General features: G+C 36.8%; 1 protein-coding gene across 1 annotated transcript in view; it reads right to left on the bottom strand.

The window, feature by feature from the left end:
* Positions 1 to 18,727, bottom strand: part of LOC310892792 (uncharacterized protein) — a 332,085-nt gene that overhangs the window by 32,102 nt on the left and 281,256 nt on the right. The gene's annotated exons all lie outside the window — the stretch shown is intronic.

The following is an 18,727-nucleotide window of genomic DNA, read 5'->3' as shown; positions in this document are numbered from 1 at the left end:
GGAAATTGATGTTTTTCTTTTCACAGTTTTACAGGTGGAATGAAGACAACTTTTTGTTTGAGCAAGATCAGAGGCTTGTAGTTGCTAGAGCTCTCATCTTGTATAATACAGCTAATGTCTTCCAGCTAATCTACCTGCATTTTAATTTGTTGGCATTAGTTTATATTTCATTTTCCCCATTATGTTAGGATGCGCCACTGTGTCCAAAGAGTGATACCGGCTTCCAAAGATTTCTTCAGTAACTCTTGCAAATCTCCTAAAAATCTGATATCTGTATCTTATAACAAAGATCATAGACAATATCCTTGTGCTGTGTTTTTTTTTTATTGTTGTTGTTTATGCATTCATAGCTACATAGCCAAGGAATTTCTTGCTTTGTCTAGTCCCATCATGCATCTTGCAAGGGAACTGACCATTTTTTTCCATAGTGGGTAATTATTTACTGTTTGCTATGTAGTCTTTTTTTTTTTTTTTTTCCTCCAGTTCCATTACATACTATGTCATTAAACCTTGTTGTATTGCTCTATTCCAGCTGAAGTACAAGTCTCATAACAAAAAAATATACATACAGTGCTCCCATCCTGGATAACATTGGGTCCATTCTGCAAAAATATACCCTGTGCTAAAGGTTAGGGAGCTATTGAGAGCCCCAAGTTGGTAAATGGATACACTACATTGATGAATGGATACACGACAAGAACAGGCTACTCTGAATCTTGGTTACGGGGAACACCTGAGAGATGTGCTATTGGTCCTACCTAACATCACTAAATATTCACTAAATAATTCACAGATAGACTTTTCAGGAAAGCTAAAATAGGCACAGTTATTCTGATACCTGCTTACTTCTTGAAACACACCTTTATCTTCTCTTTTTTATATTTTATCATTCTTCTTCCCACCATTTTAGCTACAAATTCCATTTGTAATACATTTCAAACACATCTGAATACTTATCGCCACAAAAAACACTGCTTTAAAGTTGTTGTCGTTGTTTCTTTCCTAAGGCTATGTTGAAGTAGCCACACCAGTAAATTAGATCTAAGGCATTTCTGTCATGGGAAGGATATTTAACATAGTGAGGATTTTGCTAGTTTTATAGTTTTAACAGACTCCAGCTCACCAAACCAGAGCAAGTTAAAATGAGGAAGCCATATGGAAGCTCTGAAGGCACTAGGAGGACATTGTTCACCCCAGCAGTTACCCTTCTGGTACCCTTCCAAACCTTCAAAGGTAAGCTATATCATGCAAAGCATTGTTGGTATCTTTAAGGTCATGAGTGCTCTCTCAGTTCTCTCTCACTCTAAAATTCTCATGGCATTTTTGCTCCTAAGTCATTAAGAAACATTTGTAAGGGGAATGTAAACCCCACAATGTTTTTATAATTTGCATAATGGTACCTTGCATGTCATAGAGAGTTTCCATTTTTCCCTTTATTATTGATTACATGCAAAGTATATATTTTTTTTGCTTCCTATTCCAGGTCACTTGCAGGTAGCACAGCTATCGGGTGATTTGGCCCACTATTGAGTTAAGCTAAATTTCTCTGTATATTTTATTTATATGCATCAGAAACAACTACAAAAGTAATTGCATATGTTCATATAGTAAAACTGTCTTTAGTCTGTGCAAAGAATGAAGCCTTGCCAAAGTTTTTTTTTTTTTTTTTTTTTTTTTCAAAATATTCATTGTAAAGCTTATCTATACAGGCACAGACCCAAGACAGAAATACACACTATATCTGCCAGACCATGCAAAAAGCACTATCATAATTCTTATATTTCAGTACTTTTGTTTACTACATGAATTCTGCTAAAGTACAAACAGTAATGGTAGAGGATGGACGGATTGATGGATGGATGGATGATGAGTCTATAGATGGACAGCTAGTGGATAATGGGTAATACTGGTCCATAATGGAACTTAGACAGCATTTTAATAAACCCACAGTACACAGAACCTGCACATTTCCAGAGAAAGAGAAGAAAACAATCAGCTGGCATATTGTCACAAGTCTGTTGAGGTGGAACTGAATGGAATGATATAACCGTCATGCACTGGGCATACTATGACAGGTTATAGACAGTTGATAAAATGAAATTTTAAATAAAGGTGCAACCTTGTTCTATTGTATCCTGCAATTAAAGCCATTAGGCAAAGGAAAAACCATTTTGGTTTCCACCTTTATGGTTCTGGAATGTATCTCTTCATTGTGCTGATAAAATCTAATGTGTTATATATTTCACCGTGACAAAATATAATTGATGTCATGAACAGTTTTAAATTATTGCTTGTATAATGTATGCTTTTAGCAGAACTGTATTTATTATTTTAAATTTTCTGAAACTTGTTCTAAATTACCATGAAATGCATCAGGGTGGAAGAAAAAGATTTGTCAATGACAGGACCAGTTATTTGAAAGACTTTAACTTTCAAGTCAATTTCACAATACTTTCAGCTCCTTTTTTTTTTTTTTTTTTTTTTTAGGGGGAAGGGAAAAATAATGAAGAAGGGAAGAGAAAAAGAGAAATACCATAAATTTCTTAAACTAGTTAAAAAGGAACAATAAACAGAATGTTTTATGTAATAGCGATAAAAATTTAGATGAATGTAATTTCATGAAAGCTGCATTTTTAAAACAGAGAAAGAAGTAGAAAAGAGTTTCATCACCAATATCAATATGAAAAAGTCAAGGCACTGCAAACCTAATTAGACAATGCTATCTTCTATATTCATAGATGTGCCTAGCAATGATACATTATCACTCAAGCTTTAGCACTGGGTCATTAACTGTGCAGAAATGTTACATGCATTTGTGTATACAAGATTAAGTGCTATACATTCTTGCAATGTTCCATATTCTATTAGATCATTTTTAGCCACTCTTTTATCTCTCTGTCACTTTCAATGAACTGTAAATTTGGTAGCATGTTTACAGATATTTTTCTTTCACTGACTAAACTATCAAAAGCCTGTATGATGATTATATCATTTCCTTGGTCCCTTAGGAGCATAATGTACAATGTGCTATGTCCTAAAAGTGCATTTGTGTGGAATGCCTAATCAACATATTTTGCACAGTACTTTTGTCTCCTTTAGAAAGGCACCCCATATTTCTCATGCTCATTACTCTAGAGTATAATAAAATAGGACAGAAATTCATCAATGATCATTGTCACATGGAACAGTATTTCAGAGTAGGCCTGACTGAAAAAGCAAATGAGGGGTAAGTGTTAAATGAGAGACGATGACAAAATTATTCCCCAAATCCTGTAAATGCATTAAGAATTACAGCGAGCATTTTAGAGATGAATGACTATATGTTATATCCAGAGCATAAACTTTGGTGTCCTAATCGGTACAATTGTACCACGTTATACTGGCTTCCAGTTTAACAGAAGAGCCATAGGCTATGCCATGATTTACAAAACAAAATGAAAAATATTTACAAAGCGCATGAATTAAGTATGCTTTACTGCCAGTCCTAATGTTTTGATGACTCCTGAGCAAGTCTGAAATGAAAAACAATGCCAAACAGCTATACAGAGAGCAAACTGCCCTCTGCATATTGCTCACTATTAACAATAGCCTTTTCCTGGAATTTCTCACTTTGCCCCAGGGTATTCCATGTGGAGACAATCCCAAACAGATTTAGGTTCACACTTTAGTGCCTCTGCAGTTAAGAGACAGTAACACCAAATGAAGAATAAGACATTTATCCCATCTTAAAAAAATAAAAGAAAAAAAAAAGCCCTGCCTAACCTAGCCAAAACAATTGGATTCTTGACAGTGTGAACCAGCATTTTCATACAGTGTCAAGTGAAACCAAATACTTTTCCACATAGATCACTTTTCTTATTAGCGACTGATCACAGGACCAACCACAATTCATTATCTGGAAAACAGATAATGAAAGGTATTAGACTACTCAAAGCTTCTGTTTAATCAAATATAAAGCTGGGAATTATAGAATGATAATTATACTGCCATTCAGATTCACAGGTCACCACAGAAGTCTCCAGAGATCACACGGATAGCCCTTCTTCTAGCAAAAAGTAAGAAAAAAAAGAATTTAGTGACCACTGGAAAGATTTTAGGGCTAAATGTAGCCCCCCCAGCTATGGTGCAGAATAATGAGAAAACTCTGAATAAATGGGGAGAACAGCAAGAAATATTATCTGTCCAGTACAGGTTCAACAAGTTAGTAAGAGGACAGGTACTCTTTATTAGGAAAATATTTATATTTTAATATTTTATATTTATCAAAACATAAAGATGTTTAATGACATTTAGTTAGGCAACAGCAAAGAAGCTCATTGCTGCTTGCACATACATTATGAGTATCTTCAGCATCCTCTTCTATGAATAAAATGCAATATAATGGTGTCTGTACACATTTAAGACACCTTTTTAACTTACCCTTTGGGTTTTAAAAATCCTGTTAATCTTTTTGAAACATTTTACAAGATTTTTTTTAATTCTGAAAAGTAATTGTTAGTGTTAATGAATCACTGACTACTTACTATGGTCATTAAACTTTAAGGGTTAACATAAGATAAGCTCTGTGCCCCAAAGACACTGTAGTTACACAGTGAACTGAGTATCAGAGATTTATGTTCTATGTGACAAACCAAGGACTTGCAGAGAAATGCTGAAGGAAAAAAAAAAAAGTAATTTCATTAATCACTTTAAACACCAGAGCTCACCATCTTAAGCTGAATGTTTTGACGTATAACTTACTGTAATCATGCAGAAAAGGAACAACAGAAGGTAACAAAAAAGATTCCTATGGTGAAATTGATAAATGGAATAAAACTGATTAAAATACTGAGTTTAAAAGTATGTTATAATTTCAAACTTTTGTTTTAAAATGTATAAAATTCAAACCCATTTTTCTAGGCATACTTCAAAAGGACCTTAGATCCCTACAGTTTCCATTAAACCTGCATTGCCCTGAGCAATGGTCTTAATACTTGGCACACGCAGTAGTTAGAGTTCCAGCTGGGATGCAACTTGACATATTTAACATCAGGAAGTCTTTTCCTGTTTCTCTGTGAACAGACACTATGTCCATTCCTTTCATTTCAACAGTTGTCCTAAATTCCTTGTAATTGTGACTAACTCTGCAGTATTAGGTCTGCATGTTCCTGGTGATAAAGTTAAATCACCCTATTTGCGAAAACTACTTTTTCCTTAGTGAAAGAAATATGCACTCTCTGTTATGTGTAGGTAGACATATACAGAAGTGTTTGGAAAAGGTAAAAGAAGCAGTATAGCTGTGCCACAAACAACTAGGTCAACAAAAGGGGAAAAAAAGGTAGGGGGAGATAAAATTATCTTGCCCCTACTCCCCCCTCAAATAAAAAATAAAATAAAATAAAAATCTAATGCAGATAAGAACTGCATTCCCTTGCAGGGAATGGCTATTGTACAAACAGAAGAATATTTCAATGAGCATGAAGGTGAAAATACTTCCAGATTCTTTGGCAGAACATGCTAAATTTAGGTCGGAAATTTAAATCAGAGAGAAAGACATTGCTTTTTAACTTCCAAAATTGTTTTTATTTTGTAAGTACAAAAGGAAAACTTTTGGAGAAGAATATCACAGAAAGGGAAGAAAACAAATTCTTTCCCCCAAATATTTCCATTCTTTCCAGGACAAATCTTTGGCCCTTGAACAGTCTTGGGGTTTATGAGCATTTCTAGCATTGTTGCCATGCTAAAGCCATATTAACAGACTGGCAGTGATACTGTGTAACCCTGGGAAAGAGAGGAAATCCAGCTGCTGAGAAAACAAACCAGATGGCTACTGCCCATTTGGGCATAGCAGGGCTGGCAGCCCTGGGAGCCAACAACATGTCCGTTCCTCTTGGGCTGTCTGTAAGCTGCTTGTTCACCTTGTGGCTCACATTCAACAGAAGAGATTTTGGTATGAACCCTGTGGCTTCAGGTGACTGGACATTTGTGTGTGGTTAATATCAATGGAAAAATAATTCAACAGAAAAACCTACTTGCATTGAATTTGTTCTGATGTAGATCAGATTTTCTAAACGTTAAACAATGTATCAGAACTATTTTTGGCATCTGCAGTCTCAGGATTATAAACCGAAGAAAAACAGATGTTCAATTTCTTTTTTTTTTAGCATCTCAATGGACCAGGTAATTCTTAAGGTTTTGAGTATTAAATTATGAAAAGATTTATAAACAATTCAGGGAGTTCTAAAATCCCATTAACACTTCTTTGCTTATGAGGAAATCTAGTTTTCATCCCCTTAGACTCATGATATGGTGCCAAAGAGAAAAAGTATCTGTGAATGTAACAGACATAGCTTCTGTCTCACATTAAATATTTCAAAATATAAGTTACCAGTGAAAGGCACGGTAAGTTTGTTTGGTATCACTGCATTTCTCTATAACAATGAGAAGATGCACTCTCCTCATCATGGAGAAATCATGAGAATAAACACCACACAAAGTCAACTCTAATGAAAAAGCAGTATCAGGAGACTGACAAAAGTGGCTGTATTTCCATCAGTAGAAAAATCAAGGAATTTCAACAGGACATATAGTCACGGATTACCTGAGAGAAAACTGGGCTCGGAGTGGGAGATACCTCACCTTCCTATCCTTATGTAGCTGTGCTGGGTGCAGGTGCCCAGGTGCTGGCAGTGGGTGCTGTGTGGCCGCTGCATGAGGCGATGCCGGGCCTGCCCGATGCTGGCCCCAGCCGGCCCCAACGGCCCCACCGCAGGGCACAGCCGGGCCCCGCAGCCAAGATGGCGGCACCTCATCTCTGGGAAAATGGATTTAAGAAAGGGCAAAATGCTGCACAGAGAAGGGAACAACACAGGGAACACCAAGGTCAGAGGAGGAGGAGATGTCCCAAGGCAGAGCAGGGGGAAAGCTTGAGAAAGCCAAGTGGTGAAGAGAAACTGCTCTGTACTGACCACAACCATTCCCTGATTCTCCCTGCACTGCTCTGGGCAGGTAAAGCAGCCAGGAGTGACACTGAGCATGGGAAAGGGGGCAGGAAATGTGTTGTTTCACTGTTTGTCTTTGTTCCTCACTACCCAAATATATTTTAAATGACAGTAAATTAAATTAATTTTCCCCAAGCTGTGTCAGTTTTGCCCACATCAGTAACTGGTAAGTGACCTCCTTGTCTTCATCATGTCCCTTAATGTTTCTCATCCTATTTTCTCCTCCATCCCACTGTGAAGGGGGAGTGACAGAGTGGCTGGGTAGCTACTTGGCTGTTAGCCACCACAGTTGCTTTGACAAGGTATGTGCAACATTATGAAGATGCTGGAGCTGGTGCTAAACTCATCATGTAGAGATTGGTGTCCAACATGTAAGACTTCAGTCATTGAGTCATATGATGGAAACAAATCTCTACCATGGTGGGTTGTGTTACCTGACTCTGCATGTGCAAAGGATGATTGTGCTTCTCTACCTGGAATTGCTTCTTCCAACAGTATTCCCCTGAATGAGAAACCTTCAACGAATTACGTCCTGACTGAAGCACTGCATAGCCTGAAGATGCCTCATTCTATTTGCCTTCATGCCGGACACTGACTGATGGTGGATCTGTGTTGGGCAGTGCTGGCATCTACCACTGGGGAATCACATGGAGGAGAGAAAAAGCATCAGAAGCCCGCAGCATACAGAAAGTGAAAAGTGAAGCAGGGTGAGGTGAGTATGTCTCACACAGATATCAGTTTAGGCAATAACTATTCAAAGCCTTGACAAAGCCTGAGTCAAATTCTTCAAAGATAGTCACATCCCTGCTGCCAAAGTTTTGCTGTTTTCCTAGGTCTGTGCTGGAACTGAACAGACAGCATACACCACTAAAATATATTAGACCTGCTAATTCCTTGTATTTATTCATTTATTTATTTTTCACACTGCTACATGCAGGGTCTTGGAAATACTTCACAAAATATAATAAATTCTATTTTCTGAAGAGCACAGCTGATTTCTCCATTGCCTTGTATTTCCTATGATTGAGTACGTTTAAAATACTCCCAAATCAAGCATTTTACAGATAGAAAAGTCTTAAAAGCTTGAAAGACCATAAAGCCTGAGAAATGATAGAAAAATCAATTCAAATGATTGAGAATTCATGGCTTGAGAATGTAAACTTTAAAGATATCAACTGTAAGGAAAGTTCTGCTTATATGTCCAAGGCACAAAGCCAGGCGGTTGTGCAAACTGCAAGTCTTCTGAACTCCAAAAGGAACTTGAACCAAAGTACAATTCTGAGTGCATGAATTTTCAGCACAAAGTGAAAACTCCTAAATGAAGAAGTTAGGACTCAAAAATAAATGATCTGTCTAGGTTTATCCAAGTAAATAGGTTTATGGATTCTCACTACATTTATAATTCATTGGGATTTTAACATTTTCAGCAGTTCATTTCAAAAGCTCCTGCTATTTTGAAGGACCAGACAAACAAAATCCTCTTAAATAAGAAGAAACCTGCTTTTTAACACTTGAGTCTAAAATTACTATGTGAAACTATTTATTTTTTTTCTGCATTAGCTATAATACAACAAATTTCCTCAATTTACTTGCATGGATTTGAGTTTGGAGATTTGCTAAGTTTTTAAGCGGATCTTAAGTACAGGAAAGATTTTCCAAGTTCACAGATTTGACATACTGCCATGCTTTGCAAAAGAAATGATAATATCTTCAGTATGTATACTTAATAATGCTGCACATTTTATGGACATTGTAGTTTTAACATTTAGCCATAGGTATTTCCATGGGTTACACTAACCCTAAATCTAGATAGGGACTAAGTCACAGTACCTCCAGTTTCTACTGTCAAAAAGTGTTGAGTATCTTTATCTTGCTGTATATTTTCTGATGTGCATATTCACAATAGTGTATGTAAATGTACTTTGATTAAAAATTAGTGTAATATAGTAAGTCAGACTGTTTTGATTTCTCACAAATACAGCATCTCTTCCTTCATAGGCTGCAATACATTGCAGTAATAAGGATATAATCCTGAATAGCAATTAATTGGTAAAAAGCAAAAAGGAAAAAGAAGTCTGCAGTTATCTGGGCTTTATGGACCTATTTTTCTGTAGCTATCAAATTATTCATTTCCCAAACAGGTAAAAAGGCCTAAGTTGACAAGAACTAACGGTCCATCTAGTGTAAAATCTTGTCTAAAGCAGTAACCACTCAAAATACTGAGGATGAGTATATGATATAGGGCAATTAAAAGTTGGTATTTTCAAAATCATGGCAGTTGGTGGACATGCTCACTAGAAATTGCACCTAGCCGTCTCTTTTAAGAGCCATCCCAATGCCTAAGAAAGCTTGTTTTTTTCTTAGTCCAGTGATGAGCAGCTAGGGCTTCATCTTTCTCATATATAAGCCTTGACCTGGACTTAAGTCTCTTTCTGTCTCTCGGCAGTGAGGCTAGGGAGCATACATTAGTAACCATCAGCGAACACATACCTAAAACCAAATTGTGCTTGTATTGACCTATAAAACAAACAAACAAACAATCTACATAACTTCTCTGTTGAGGAGAGGTAAAATAAGAAATTAAGTTAAATTCCTTTTGGCTATTTAAACTGGTAGCCTTCCTTTCATTTCAGCCTTTATTTAGCTGGCATGCAGAAACTCCTTTTATGTTGAGTCATGAGGAGGTTGACCCTTTTTCATATATCCAGGATATGTACTTCAAATGCTACTATCACCATGGTATACATGTACATTTTAAAACACATTTCATCCTGTACATTCACCACTGCAAATACTAGTATTCAAGGACATTGCATGGCTTTGAAACCACCTGAACGATTTGCTTCTAGATATAACCTTACTCTTCATGTTTCCTTCTGAGAAGCAATTGTAACCATTCCTTGAGATTTTTGCAAAGGATTTTCAAAAGAAGACTCCTAGTTATTTAGGATTAAATCCAAGTATTTGGGCCCAATTCTCACTTACACTTCAAGTGGATGATTTAAACTCGCAATCCTTTGCTCTGTTCAGGCAATATAAGTGGGCCTTTGTGTAAATGAGAATCAGCTTCATATTTTTTATAATGATGTGTTATGCGTTACATTCTGACATTTTAGATTTCTGTACTGAACAAAGAGGCTTTCTCTTCTTTCCTTTTAATCTGGTATGTGAAGCAATATGTGAAAACATGGACAATGTTTATGAAAAATTTAACAACTGCAGCTTTTTATGACAAATAACATGCTATAGTTGAAAAGCAGGTACGTGGCATGACTTTTACTTTACTGACATGCATTTCCAGTGCCATATGCTACAGAGTGCTGCAAAACATACTGCTTTCTTTCAGGACATTACCTTGTTTTGATGGCAAACATGACTTGACAGATGCCTCAGCAGAGGAATTGCATGATATCTGACCTTTTTGTAATATGTCATTTCTAGAAAGCCTTGGTGCAGGTGCTCCATCACAGGGCACATAACAGAGATACAAAACAGAAAATGACATGATTCAAAACCTTTTACCTGTTTTTTGACTTCCCTGTATTATATTTGTTTTAGAGCATGTCATTTATTTGTCTTTGTAAAATGAGACTCCAAATCTCAGGATCTAAGGTTTAGGATCCCATTTAGATCTATTCTACTCCAGGAAATAACTCTTTTGGTTTGTTTATAGTTACCTAATGATTTAATTCAGGCAATGCTGGGCTTGAGTCTCAATAACTATGCTTCAGACAGACATAGATAACTTTAAGCACCTTCAAAGGCAACCATCTTGGAACTGTTCAAGGTCCTGTCTGCCTGCTGTACATAAATGCAGTACAAAAAAAAAAAAAAAAAAAAGTATGTCACATCTCCAAAAGACATGGTATGAGGGGCATAGCAATACTGTAATGTACTATGACCAGACATCTCCACACACCTTAACCTAAACCTTGCTTAAACAGCATTGATCAAGACAATTAAAGACACACTTTAGGCTACACCTTCACCATTCACATCCCCAAAGTAGATTAGCTCTTCTCTGGGGTACATTTCTGGCTCTCTTGAAATAAAGTTATGTTGTTATAAAGAAGTTTAGGACTGCAAGAATAAACCCATTCTCACTGATAGCTGGGCACACATTGGCTTAAATTCTGTTCATACAATGTATAAATTCAAGGCATTGAAGAGAGAATAATTACATGGTTTTGTTTTACCACAGAAAATAGATAATTATGGGTAATTCAAGGCTCAATTATGTTGTGGGATAATTAATATTCAAAGTAAGAAACACTGCATGGAGATTATGGGGTAATCTGAAAGGAATTCACACAATTTACTCTAGTGTACTCTATTTACTCACTATTTGTTATACATATGCCTTGGTCAGAGCTTAAAATATTCTTAAAAATGTGGCACACTTTTCTTACTATTTAGAAGCAGGAATAGAGGAAAACAATCCATAGATAATAGCTCTTCTATAATTCTGGGTTCCCAATTTAGCTAAATGAAATTAAATCTTTTTATTTTATATGTAATAGTGTTAGATTAAGTATGTCACCCCTATGTCACCCAAAAATGCTCCTGACAACATATATTAAAAAATAATAAATGCTGACTCAGTGTTGGCCTTGTAAAACTTTCAAGTTCAAGAAATGCATACTACGACTATTCCTGGAGCATGGATGTGTGTGCCCTGTAACATGGTCCACCACCTTGACCCATGAAAGAAAAAAAGTAATAATATTCTGGAGAAATCAAGCTATGGATTGGTAGCTGACTTGTATCTGGAACATTCACCAGGGTTTCCAGAACTGGCATTAAAGATATAAAGACTGTTATTTCAGGTATAGAATAGAAAGATCACAGAAGAAAAATCACTAGAAGGCTGTGCACAGATATAGTCTACAGAAAGGTACCTATGTAGTCACTTCAATATGAGTCGTAAGAAAATGAGTGTAAGTCATGCTCGTTTAGGTTTAGGCTTTGGCTAGATTGTTTAGAGCTGTCTCTTACATTAGCAAAAAAGACTGTAGGAAAGGTGATTATTTCCAGCCCTTGAAAGTATCAGATAAGTATCTAAAAAAAAAACAGGAACTCCAATAGCTTTGCTGGAAATAATGTGTTAATTCTAAGTAGCCAGTGGAATACACAGAAAATATATATACAAACAGTATGGTTTTATCTGAACACAATCTAATTTGTGCAAATTAAATACTATATGGCCTATGCTGATTCTATTTGATGATGTACTTCAATTTTTCTGTAACAAAGTTGAAGGGAAGGTTATCAAGCTTCTTGTTTAAAGAGCTGTTTATTATAGAGCCTTTTAAAGTGAAAGGTTTTATCATGATGTAGTAACACAAACATTTAAAATGCATGTCCATTGCATTGGAATTATTATTATTGTCATCATTATCATAATTTTAAGAAAGGGTAGGTCTGTGTACATGTCAAGCTGTTTAGTCCAGTTGAGTACACATTCCTGGGTCTACAGATGATGGAAGTTACTCAGTAGGCCTGGTTCTATAGCTCCCTGATTGCTGGTTAGTTAACTGTTTTTTTTCTTTTTTTTTTTTTCCTATGATATCATTCACAGGCTAGCAGGAAATTAAACAGTGCCTTGTGACACTCAGGATCTGGGACACAACTGTTTATACCTTCTTACTATTGGAGGATCCCTGGTGTGATTTTGGCCCAGGCCAGCTTGTACTCTCCCAACTGCTCTAGTGTACAAGTCTGGAGTTAACTTGGGACAGGTACAGCTCAACAAACAGTTTTCATGCAGCTAGCCTCTTGTGGAACCTAAAGACGGGTAAGTAGGAGAGATGGAGGTTGTTTCTCATCAGTTAGCCTCAGGAATCAGACCATCATGTTTGTAGCCATGTTTAATTTACCGATATAAACCACACTATTAAGACAGAGAAATGTTTCCATAGCATTAGGACAGAGTTTTGGATCAGAAATTTTTGGACCTAAATCTTGGAGGCAATCAAGACCTAAATTTAATTTGCACTTCTTTGACAGGGAATTACAAATCTCTCAAAGTTCAGAAAACTATGTCACATGGGGTGCCTCTTGGTTTCCCACACAGATGGGAAATCCTTGAGGATCTGGTGAAAAAATAGCCTGCAGAATGTGGAGCCAATCACAGAAGTGAACTTGTTATATTTAATTAACCTCATAGTCGTATTGAGAAAGTTAATGGTATTTTAATAAATTGCCATTGTACTCATGCTGTTTTAAAATGATAGTATATAGCACCCTAAGATATATCTGAGAAGAGACCCTCAATAGAGTCGACTCATTAACAGCACTGTCATGGAGTGAAGAATGGCGGCCTTTAATTATATAACCACATGTAGCGTTCTGACAGTTTGTTACGCACATGATAAACCAAAGACTTACATTTTTCTTTTTCAATCCAAATTTCAAGGCAATTTTTAACAACCTACTGTAAGTACACTGTGTATTGAAAAACTGTTAATGTGTCTACATTAAAATGACAATATGTACCACATGCAATGTCTTCATCCCTAGGGTATCCAGTTGGCTCATCTCAATTCCTCAGTGTATGAAAATTAAAAGTTGATAAAAGAAGGTTTGCACATTTCCACATAGATGAAAGTAACCTATGCAGAGACCACTGGGGTTAATAATAAAAGACCCTCACACTATAACTCTGGAACTCACAGAAATAAATGGTTATTGCTTCAGTGGAGCAAATGGCACTGCTGTGGAGTATTTATGCAGTTTCCTGCAACACACAGAATTTCTAGAAAGAAATTAACTTCACAAACTGATCTATGTTGCTCATACATTATTACAGGATTGCAAAGGAAGCAATATTTTATGAGTCTGTATGATATTAATAAATTGTTGCTTTCTATCCCTTCTTATTGCCCCTTTTTTCCCATAAACAAGAGATAGAACTGTCTGAAAACATCATCCAGGAGATACAAAGCATAGCTGTATGACCTCAGTGTGATGGAGCAGCTTGTATATCACTGGGCCAGAAGTGTGCTGTAGTCTGTGCCAGCACCTCAGCCACGGCATTTACCTGAATAATGCATGCAGATCTGCCATTTGTGGCTTAGGCAAGAGACAAAAATGTGGTGTTTGATGACAGCACATCTGTAATAATCTGTGGCAAATACTGTCCCCTGAGCCAGCTGTGCTATCCAGACATTCACATATGGTGGTGGTATTTTAGTGAGAGCAAAACATTCCTTGTGATTGTGCGTGTGGGTGATGAGCAAAGGGAGGATTGGGTGTTGCTGTTCAGTCTGTCAATACTCTTTCTCATCATTGCTCAGTAAGGTATGAGTTGCTGATCCAAATTCAGCCATGATTATTAGACTCTTAAAAAGTCTGGCTGGCTTGGCCTATGCTAAAAATGGAAGAGACGGAAAGGCAACCTTCAGAAAGGTTGAACTGTGTTGTGTATATCTGACATACTTGGGCTGCGTTTGCCTGTCCTGATCCAACTACAACTGAACCTGATAAAATCTCCTTGCCACTAACCCAGAAACAGAGGTAGTGACCCTTCACAGCAGCAGCACGACTTGTGTAGTTTCCTTCTAACTTGAGTCTATTAAAGTGATCCAGGCTGGCTCACACACTTCTAAATAGAAATATCTTTTTCACTGTGAAAGAACTGGATTTGGAACAGCACCTAAACCAACATGCCTGGAGATGGGATGAGCTTGGTGGTAGGAAGGGGACGTTCTCAGGAGCTGTCACTCATGCCTCCCAGGAGGGCAGCTGCTGAGGGAGCCTATTTACCAGCTTGACAACACATTCCAGAGCACACCTTGAGCCTGCACTCTTAATGCCTGACACTGAAAATTAGCCTTGCAAAATTATAGCTTAAATTGCATTTCTCTCAAATCAGCAGAATCAAACAAATTCAGTAAATCTCATCCATTCTATTGGTTTGATTTGATTGCTTACTTTTCTTGCAAAAAAACTTCTGAGTTGACCTGGAGCTTTCTACTCACACATATCCTTCAAATCGCCAGCCCTCATCATTATGAACTGACTCGGGCAAAGATCTGAGGGAGACTTTATGAAAAAAAAAATATCTTTTGGTTTATATATTTTCCATCTAACATCATCAATTCACTTTGAGAAAGAAGACAGTATGAGATCTTTTGTTTTATACAGACTTCTATACAGACTCCAGCCAACAGGGCATAAGACAAACCCATTGAAAAAAAAAGAAAAAAAAAAGAGGGAGAGAGAGAGAGATCAGAGACACAAACAAACAGGGAATATGTGTGCCACTCAGAGAAAAATGTCTTTATCTCTTGGTGAGCTTGTCTGCAAAACACTTACATGCACAGCACTTCCCTGTCCATCTATGAGAGAGACAAGTAATTCCCATAATCTTATGTTTCGGACCAAGTAACTATTGAAAAAAATCTTATTGAAAGACTATACTGAAAAAATAAACTGTGAACTGTTCTCATGACAGTTTGTGCGGGCTTTCAAGTATTTCTTAGTGCAGGCACGAATACTTTTTGTTATTTTGTCTGCCAACTTTTCCCATAAAGTCAGCACTCCTACATCCTGATGAGCTGTAGGAGCTCATGGATTAGCTTAATGCTCGAGAATCTGTATCTCACATTGCATGCTTGCTTTTTTGGCACTTTTTTGACTCTGGAGTAAAGGCAATGACCTATCTTACACATCACGTGATGGAAATCAAGAAAGAGCTTGTGCTTGACCCAGATGGAAACCAGCCAAATGCCTCACTCAGAGCCCTTCACTGAGCCCCTTCCACCTCACTGAAGCCATGGGGAGGGTGAGCACCTGGGTGGAGGGAGCTGGCAAGCCTGGAACTCATCATAGCTGGCAGGGGGGGCACTGCTTCCCAACAGCAAGCTTCCAATGAAGATCACATTAAAGGTCTCTTGGGCACTATTTTGCAAGTTTTCAGAAAACATCTCATTAAATACCTTTATCTTAAAAAGGAAAAAAGAAAGAAACAAACAAATAAAAATGAATAAACCACATCACTCAGCTTTCACTGGCTCATGGTAGCAGACACATTTGACTACAAATATACTCTGTTTAATAGAGATTAATCTTTTTTGTCAGTTTTAAGTGTCTTCAGATTGAGGAAGCAAGAAGGCCCAAGCCTTCAGCAGCAATTACTAGATTACTCTGCTTGTGTCTTTCAGAAAAAAAAAAAAAAAATGAGTGGCAGATTTTCATTTTCTGTTTTGTAATACACAACCCCCCAAAATTGCTATAAGTAAATACAGTATAATGCCTTTTGCCATGAAAAGGTATTTTATTTTATATAATTTTAACAGAATTTCTTTCATGATGACTTGTGATGGGTTATTTTTGTTTTCATCATACCATTAGTAAAAAGTGATACCTCTTTAGCTCTAATTAGGCCACTATCATAGAGCCCATTAATAATTCAATAACCCCTTTATCTATTTTCTTCCCCTTCAGAGCTCTTCAATCAGGGCTTATGCAGCAGGTTGCATTTGCTTTGAAAATCCATTAGCCTTCCGCCTCACTTGTGGGTTTTCCAAGGGACACAAATGGACAGACACGTAATTTTATTTATTTATTTGTTGTGCTTTTTGTTTTAGGCTATATGTAAAATGATGGTGGCAGTGGTGGGGGGCAGGGGGAAGGGGCACATAATAATCTCTGGTGTCACAGCCTTACAGCTTAATTTGTCATCATATTTTTCACATGCAAGATTCTGACAGCATCGATCACCTGAATCTGTTAAACAATTTTTTCATGAAGCTGACACACTGCCCCAGTGCTTGCATCTATCAACATCTCCCTGATTTATTGGCTTCATAACAGGAAATCATTTGGTAGCCTGGCTCTATTTTGCCTGAACACTGACCTGTGACCTTAATTTGCTGCCTTTTGAAGTTCTTTGTTCTCCCTTAACAGGTAGCTCACTAATCAGCAGAAGCAGCTTTATAAACTTATATAAATATTTAACTGAGATCTAGGAATATTAATGTTTAAATTAGTTCTTGTTGGAAAAGTATAAATAACCCAGACTAAACAGAACTATTGAAATCAAAGGCGTGCTAGCAGAAAGGATGGGATTTGGCACATGTTTAATATTTCATGTCTGTCTCTGTTCCTATTTCAAAATATTGACAAAGAGCTGTTATGATTTTCTGAAATAAAAGAAAGACTTCCCTCACTGTGAGTCTTGAAAACAAAATTTAGAAAGCAAAAACAGTAATTTTCTTTAATAGGTGCTGAAAATGAGGCAGTGTCGTTAGTTCAGGGGCAGGGATCTCAGATTACGGTAAAAGTTTGCTACTTCACCAGGACAGAAGCCTAACTTGGAACATATCCTTAAGTTTTATTTAAATAAAGAAAATCATGCAAAATGCTCTGCTTTAAGAATATCCTAAGTCTTAGCTGTCCATCCACTGACCAGCACTGCACATAAAAATTGCAAGCATTTTAGAAGAAATCAATTATTCTAGCATTTGATGTGAGACTTTATAAAAGCATAAAATGTATCAAAGTACTTTTCTTGCTAAACACTGGCATTCACTATCACTTAACCATGGTTAGGGAACTTCATCTAATATGTAATGTGACTTTTCAGTTGGAAATCATACTCACTTTGTGAAAAGAAAATCAGCAGTTTTCTTCAACCATTTGGAGAACAAATACTAGTGCTTTGAAGTCCTTGAAAAAGCACTCTACTGAGAGCAGCTCAAGAAGGTAATTTACAGTGGGGTTAATGGGTAGAATAAACACTCTAGACCCACTCCTGTGAGAATGCTTCTTCATTTCAAGACTTTTTTTTTTTTTTTTCCCATCTCTTCTTCCCCTGCTTCCTATCCTAATTTCAAGTGGAGGCATAGCACAACATAACAACCTGGGTTAACCATGGGAGCCAACACTATTCACTAACTATAGGAAAGGGACAGAGAAAGAGAGTGTTTTTCCCCCTTACATATATGAAGGAGTGGAAGAACCCGTCTAGTTACCAAGTTAGGCCTTAGAACACTTGCTAATGTCCATGAGAAGCAGATGTTTGTAGGAAGGCTACTTGGTCAGGAATGAAAAGACAGAAAAGTAGTTTAAAAGAGTAGAACCACGTTCACCACATCAGCGCAGAAGAATAAGCCATAAGCTTCGTATTGGACCATGAAGATCGTGTAGCAGATTTAGCCCTCTGAGAAGTAGGTAGTCTGTGAAACAATGAATGCCAATAAAGTGAAAAACTGAGCAAAAAAATTCAGCCTCTGTTTTAAGATGAAATTAAATTCTTGTAAATCACTGAGGAAGAAAGTATTTGGTTCTTATGTGTGCTCTAGTTTCAACAACACAGAATTATTCACTAACAACTTTGCATATATTAATTCATGCATGATAACAATTCACTTAATTCTTTCAGTAGGTTGGGATTTATATGTTTTAATTCTGAAGACAAAGGATACCTACATGCACTTTAAAGGTTTGATAAGCTGGATAACAATATATACTGTTTTCAATAACTTGAATATATTTCCAGTGCAAAACTTATTTACAGTGCTTCAATTTTAATGAGTTTAGATCATATAAGTATGGGAAGGAAACAACAAAGCCTAGTCTGGGCATCCATGTATTAGGGCACTTAAAGGAAAAAAAAAAAAAAAGCAACGAACCTTCTAACATTAACATCTTCAGAATTCTTCTTAGTTTATTTCTGTATTATAAAAGTATCATTTTCATGGTCTCTTGTCAGTCAAATTAAGAGCACATTATTTAACATGTGT

Source organism: Anser anser (genome assembly GCF_964211835.1).
Source record: "Anser anser genome assembly, chromosome: 1".
Taxonomy (NCBI): Eukaryota; Metazoa; Chordata; class Aves; order Anseriformes; family Anatidae; genus Anser; species Anser anser.
Note: the sequence above shows the minus strand (reverse complement) of the source record. Positions and strands in the feature narration are given on the sequence as shown.